Consider the following 7,792-nt stretch of genomic DNA (forward strand, 5'->3'; position numbering starts at 1 on the left):
CACAGCTGCAATTGGGTGCTGCTGCCGGCCTCCGCCCTCAGCAGGCCGCAGCTTTACCCCCCTCCTGGTGCTGCTGATGGCCTCAGCTCCAGCTGGGCACTGTTGCCAGGCCCATCCCCATCCCCATCCCAGCACCGCCGCCGGCCCTGGCCCCAGCCCCAGCCACAGCTGGGCACTGCTGCCACCTCAGCCCTGCATGAGCCCCAGCCTCATCCCAGTGCTACCAACGGCTCCAGCCCCAGCCAGGCATTGCTGTCAGCCTCAGCCGCTCTCGGGCCACAGTCCCATCCTGGTACCACTGCTGGCCCCAGCTGCAGCCAGGTGCCCCTACTGGCCCCAGATGGGCACCACTGCTGGCTCCAGCCCCATCCTGGTGCTGCTGATGGCCCAAGCCCTGCTCGGGCCCCAGCCCCATCCTAGTGCCCCCAGTATCCCTGGGCCCAGGCAGACACTGCCAATGGCCCCTGCCTGGATCCCCTTGTCCTGCTGCTACAAGGATTATTAAAACACAGAGAGAGTCAAGGAAGAGGGCCAAGTCCCCTGCTACAAAAGAAGGCAAATACCCCAGCAGTCCATACAATACTGAGCATGAGATAAAGTTCCTTCCTGATCCCAGCTGGGTGCCACTGATGACCCCAGCCCAGTGCCACTGTCTGTTGTGACTTTTTTCCCCTAAGGTTGAAGGGTATATTTGACAAAATGTCAGCTCCTAAGAAAGCAAAACTTAGCTGTCCATTCATTTCAGCCTTCTTGGACATACTAAGTTGGATTTATTCAGAAGAAGGACCATGCTGTTTGTGCTTTATGTTGTGAAAGTGTTGTTTGTTGTGCATCAAGTGTTTGACAACATCTTCAAATGAAGCACGAGCAAACCTTTCTTGACAAAGCAGACACAATTGAATTGATCAAAAAGGCAGTAGCAGAATACAAGAAGCAAATCAGTGTTTTTAAACGCTTAAGTGTAAGTAAAAATCAAGCCACAGAAGGAAGTTGCAAAACTGCACAGTGCATTGCAAAAGACAGAAAGCCATTTGCAGATGGGGAATATATAAAAGAAGCTTTCCTCAACAGTTCATAGGCTTTGTTCAATGATTTGGCAAATATAGACATGATGCTTTCTAGAATAAAAGAACTGCCTGTCTCTGCCAGAACAGTTGAGAGACGTGTAAATGAAATGGTGAAAAACATTAGTGAAAAGCAGACAACTGCATTATAAAACAAAGTGATGTTTAGCGTTGCACTTGATGAGAGCATGGATATAAATGACGTTCCATGTCTGGCAGCTGTTGCAAAAAATTGTGCTTCTGATGAAAACCAAGAGGAACTTTGTTGCCAAAACCCCTGCATGGCACAACAAAGTGGGAAGATATCACAGAAACTTTTGTAAACCATTTTGAAGAATGAGTCATCAACATCAGAAAAATATTTTTATGTGACAACAGATGGTGCTCCCGCCATGGTCGGAAAAGGAGAAGGAATTTGTAAAGTTACTTGAAGATAAAATCAGCCAAATTTACAGTCAAATTTCACTGTATCAACCATCAAGAAAACCTGTGTGCTAATGTTTCTAATTCAGAACTTAATAATGTGATGAATACAGTGGTGCAAATTGTGAATTTCCTTGCTGCTCAATCTGCTTTGACTCACAGACAGTTTCAAGTACCGTTAGAAGAGATGGACAGTGCATATAACGACATTCCAGTTCACAGCAACATCCGGGGGCAAGGTTTTGATGCACTTTGTAAACTGTTTTGATGCAATCGAGGCCTTTTTGTTGGAAAAAGGACAAAGCTACCCGGAACTGGATGATGACAAATGGCTGTGTAAGCTCACGTTCCTAACTGACATCACCACTTACCTAAATGAACTCAACCTCTGTCTCCAGGGTGCAGGGCAAATGGTCCTGGATCTTTATGAAATCTGGAAAGCATTTGTTGCAAAACTAGCAGTTTTTTTCTCTGGATATCTGAACTTCGGCTTTCCGCTACTTCCAACATACAAAAGAGCTATCGACACGTTGCACTGTCAGTGTCGATGAGATTGGAATGTATGTGTAAGAACTGGAATCAAAAGTTTCTGACAGACTGCAAGATTTCCAGTGATTTGGCCCAATGTTTTCTTTTCTAATTAAACCATAAAACTTCAAGGAAAGCAACTTGGATTTGTTTGTTTTTCAGTGGATGGGTGTTGAGTCCTCTGTCCCTCTTGGAGCCAGTTAACAGCTGATCACTCAGAAACCTGCGTGCAGCTTAAAGTATCCAAATACAAGCTGGGCACTGGAAAACTCAGCAAGGAAAAGCAAGGGCAAGGATCACACTAAACTGGTAGGATCTGCATTTAAATTTTAATTTTAAATGAAGCTTCTTAAGCATTTTAAATATCTTGTTTACTTTACATACAACAATAGCTTAATTATATAAAGAGAGAGGGGGGCTGGACTCAATGATTCTCCGGGGTCCCTTCCAGCCCGAATGTCTATGAAATCTATGAACATTAATATGCAGTGCGCCCTGTCATGTATCCCTCCCCTTCCCCCCCGCCCCCCTTGTTTTGTTTTCTGACATACTGGCACTCAGGTACCCTCTAAGGTAGACTTTGTGTTTTTCTCAGCACTCCAGCCAAAAAATGTTGCCTACCTTTGGTCTAGGGTAAAAGCTAAGACCAGTTCCCTTCTAGAGGGGGGATCCATTTTATAGATCCAAATATCCTCTGACTTGTTTGCTTCCTCCTGGTCCCATACATCTGCTTTGCATGGCTTCCCAAGGAGCCAGCTTAAAAAAATAATTACAGAAAGCAACTAGCAAGCCTGAGTTGTGGTGTGAACAGTAGAACACCATGCTGGGAATTTGGAGAGATGTAGGTTCAAGTTCCCTCTAGGCAAACAGCTGGCCTTCTCACTCTGTGGGAAAGTGCTTTCAACCACTCAACTCTTGGGGCTAAGGCACTGGATGGCCCCTTCCTTGTTAAGTAACTACCACCCATCACTTGTGTTTCTTTTGATTTAACTGCAAGTTGTGACTTATGCATGTACAATGGATGTGTGCACATAGCCATGCACCTACCCAAGCAGTACATATCCTATTACACCTGGTCAAGCTGCGTGTGAACACTTACACATCCACAGTGCAGGAATAGTAAAATTGTACTGTAATGAGGCCAGAGCAGAATCAGGCACCCAGCTGGCTCCAATCAGAAGATCAGGGGAAATCACCCATCTCCTGAGGCAGCAGGTAAACAGGCACCACCAGCAGCAAGCCCAGATCAATGCCCAGGTCCCAGCTGGTCCAAGTGAGGTAAGCAAGGCAGTCAGTCCCCTGAGAGCACAGGCAGCAGGTCACATCCTCTCCAGCCTAAAAGCCAGGTGCTGCCCACAGTACCCTTGTCCAAGCAAAGATTAAGGTGTGTGCTCCTGACCTCCGCGTGTTGTAAATTCTATCCTCTTCAAGGGAAGATTTTAAGAGGAATGAAATGTAGGTTATTCTTTGTGGTTATGGGGACGGGACAAGGAGCAATAGTCTCAAATTCCAGCATGGGAAACTGAGAGTGGACATTAGGAAGAATTTACTCACTATGAGGTGCTAAATCATTGAGACAGGCTACTCTGAGAGGTTGTGGCATCTTCATCCTTGGAAATCTTTAAGAGCATGTTAGACAAATACCTGAGGGTTCCGATTTGATTCAGAGAGATTAAAGGGTCCTCTGATTTGATCTGGAGATTCGGCCACCGAATCGAGCCAAATCTCTGGTGAATTGAGTTGGGGACCGAAGCTTTTCACAGCCTTACTGCTAAACCCCTGCGTGAGCATATAAGCATTATATATATATACATAAATTTGTTTTTGAAACAGGATGCTACCAAATTCAGAAAAGCTATGGAGAGGTGCCTTAAGAATAAAAAGGTTGAGAACCATTGCCTTCAACATTCTTTTGGACCACCCAGAACAGAAAATAAACTTAAAGGGGAGTGATTTGATAGCCAGCAAGAAAGATGTATACAAGGGACCAAGTTTGTAACATACTGCTAGCAGAAAAGTGCTGGTCTCTCACCTCCCCAAACGTTTGTCTTGGAAAAAGAAGTGGTGCATATATCATTTTACATGGAAAGATTATTTAGATAAGCCATAGGTTTTTAAGTTCACCTTCTAAAGACAGTCTGCTTTCACTCCCTCACATCAGGGTGCACATTAATTATTCAAACGTGAGAATTACACACTACTAATGGTAATTATGATCAAACATCAAATACTATGGCAAGAGTTTGAACAAAAAGGCAGTAAAAAGGAGATAAAAAGGGGGATGAGGATGCAGAAAGAGAGAAAGGATGAAGGGAAGAGGCAGGAAAGCTGTTAAGATCATTGTTATTACCATGCCAGGGAGGTGGTAAGTGGAGCCATACCAAAGTGGGCAGTGCTCTTAACTTCAAATGATTTCAGTGGAAATTGAGGCGTTATTGTTAAATAAGATGTGAAACATTTCCTCTATTGTCCTTGGGTCAAAAACGTGCCACATCCTGAGCACTCAGGGTACACACGAGGGAAGTGGGCCTTGAGAGGGCCTGTATGCATGGAACTGACATCATGACAGAGTCTGTTCTGGAGTGGCTGGTGCTATGAACACCTTGTCTCTTCCCAGCAGTCAAATTATGATGTTCAGGTGTTCTGGGAAGCATGGTCTTAACTCGTGCTGGGGCTCCCCTCCTCTGGTTTTTCCCTTGCCCAATATTGCCAGGATAATTCTGCTGCCCATTTGACTTCTTGAACCAGAGCAAGAGTGGGGGAAGGGCTGGGTTTCTGTCTTACTAAGAAAAGCCTTCCATTATATATCTTTTCATCTACAGGGTTTCTAAGGTATCTATCAAAAGGATACTGCCCAGCTTGTAGCTCTACAGTACTGCCATTATTCTGCCTCTGGCCAGAAGTTGCTGCTGGGAGATGATAACTGATGACCTCCAAATCAGAGCCATCACTTGGAGCAGAAGAGCTTCAAGCTGCTAGGGTTGCCAACTGCCTGTAAATTTACAGTCAGTAAAAATCAAGGCTAAAAATGCCTGTTGGTAAAGTATGTAAACAAACAACAAACAACAAAATCTGAGCTATCAATATAAACACTAAACAATTTGAGGTTGGTTGAAGTGTTGTGGTCAGAAAGAAACTAGAAGCAAGCTGATGGACAGACAGAGCACTGTAGCTGCACCTGGTGTCTGAATGTGAGTGCTGCACCCTGCAGGGAGCCTTCTCTTATGGCTTTGTAGACCTCTTCCCCTGCTACTGCTGAGTCCCATCTGCTGCTTGTAAAACTGTTGGGTCACAGGGAAGCTTCTTTTTGGGGCTCTGTGCTAAGATGGGGGGAGTGGGGTAGGCTAAAGGGATAGCATGGTGCAGGGTGCAGTTAGGGACATCAGAATATGAGGGTGAGTAGGGGACCCCTGTGTTGGGTGGGGATATGGCTGCAGTCAAGTAAGGTTACCAACCCAAGATTTTTTTCTTTTTAATGAAAACATGTTTCTGACAACTAAACTTTCTTACTTTAGTTGATGTTAAGCCCCTAAATTTGAACCCAGTCCTTTGAACTGGGGCCTGGCAGCAGGGCAGGACCTGGCAGAAGCTTTATTTTACATTATGTAAAATGTATATTGTTATATACCCCACCCCATCTTAGCAATGACCCCTAAAGAAGTATGTCAGCCAATTCTTTGTCCTCGGTGCCTCTAGTCTGTGAGTTCCTACCTAATAGTAAAACTTTTGGTTCTTGTCTCTGTTGATCCAACTCCTAGTTGTCTTCCGTGCTATTTATCCACTTAAAGCAACAGCATGGGTGTGGCTACAACTGGTTGGAAATTTTCCAACAGAACAAAGTTTCACTGAGCCTGAAATATTTCATTCAGAACATCTCAGGTTCCATGGATTTCTAGTGAGTAATCTGTGATCACAGGAAATAAATTAGAGGGAAAAAATATAGCAAAAAATTTTCCTGAAAAGTTTTCATAGGTTAAAAACAAGACTTTTGCTCCCCCCCGCCTTGCCCCAGTGACAAAGGCAGCAGCTGCAATAGAGGGTCTGCATTAACTCTGCTGATACCTTCCCCCGCAGCTGCAGCACCTCTCAAGCAGCATGAGACTGATGCAGGAACCGGGGTTGATGAGGGGACCTGATAAATGAACCACCAGCTGTCCCTCTCACAGGGCAGGCCCTGACCCCCAAATGTTGCCAGTTCCAGTCACCAATGCAAGTGCAGCCCTGGATTTAGCAGCCCAGTAGGGCAAATTTCCCTTAGAGCCCCTTCTTTGACCTCCTTGACATTGGTACCTTGGGTCACGCAGTGCCGGTTACACTAATGCCTTTTAAATACATTAAATACACATGAAAAGGAGGGAAATAGTTAGACCATTTTAAACAGTCAACAGTCAAAGAATCTGTAGTTTAACAAGTGCTGTAATTATCTCCTTTTTTAATACAAAAGCTTTAAACGGGAAATGTGCTTTTTGACTATCTGCAACGGTATCAAAAATCATTGCTGGGAAAAAGATCTACATCTTGCTGGAACATCTTAATACAAAACAAGACAAATGCCCATAAAGTGGAAGAGAGAAGAACATTTCAAAGATTGGAAATATAGAGTCAACATCCAAGAGCCCAGATTGACGAAAACAATTTTAATTTCATCTCAGCGGTGAACAAGGACATTTTCTCCATAGTTCAGGCTGCTCAGTCTTGCTTTCGGCCTTGCTTGCCAGGCACAGTGAAATTAATGATGGTTTGCAGTTACCCAGAAGAATTTTAGTGAAGGTCCAAACACTTCATGATGGCATATACACATCACTCCTCCTATTTTACAGATGCACAGAAGAAAAACTGATCCAAAATCCCCCTGTGAGTCAGTGGGAGAGGTGGAAATAGAACCAGCATCTCTGGAATCCCTGTTTTTTCCCTTAGCTAAAGAAATGTGGTTTCATAGCTTCAGTCACCTTAAAAGTGGGAACACAAGGTGTGAAATGACCACGGGGTGGCAGCAGAGGGTAAGAAAAAAGAGAAAGGTGGCTTCTGTCTCTAGGTTCTGCAAAGGCCCAGCCTGTTTAAACTGGTGCTTTTTACCATGTGGAAAGTGGAGTGTTGGAGGGCAGTGCACATGGACTTGTTCTGACAAGCCAGTTGCTTCCTTTCCCATAGGTATTTGGAGCATGTTACTAGTGGCTGGAGTCATTCCTGAATCTGGGCACCTGGAGGTGTTTTGTGAAGGCTGAGTGGTAAGATACTTATGACCGGGTGGGGTCTGAATAGGGAACCTGAGGACTCATGAGGACTTGGCTCTAGCCACATGTGTCTGCAGGGTTTGCTTTGCTACAGCAAAAGCAAAGGGCGTGGATGCACAACACTCAGAATGGTTTCAATTTGGTTTAAACCTGAAGGGGACAGATACATAAGCCTGATAAACCAGTTTAACGATGTATCTGGAACAGTTCAGAAGTGTTCTGGAAAACTCACGTTATTTTGAATTGGGTCACTGTGAACGAGCTCAGTGTTACGTGTGGATACCAAATGCTCCATGACACCAGAGCATTTGGTTGGTCCTGTTGGCATGCTACACTGCACTGCTCCCCTCTTCCCATGCACAACTGCAACTGGCTGCTCTGGTACTGCCCAGAACTCTACTGCTACCTTTTTTACTTTTCTTTGCCTGATATTTTTTTAAATCAAGGAGCTTCCTTGCACTGTTTGTTCAATATAAGTTATTTTTCTAACAACCAGCTGTGTCCTCACTCCCTGCTTATCATGTACACCCCTCTGCCCTAGCC

This window comes from Crocodylus porosus, unplaced genomic scaffold, assembly GCF_001723895.1.
Source record: "Crocodylus porosus isolate Cpor-Errol unplaced genomic scaffold, CroPor_comp1, whole genome shotgun sequence".
Taxonomy (NCBI): Eukaryota; Metazoa; Chordata; order Crocodylia; family Crocodylidae; genus Crocodylus; species Crocodylus porosus.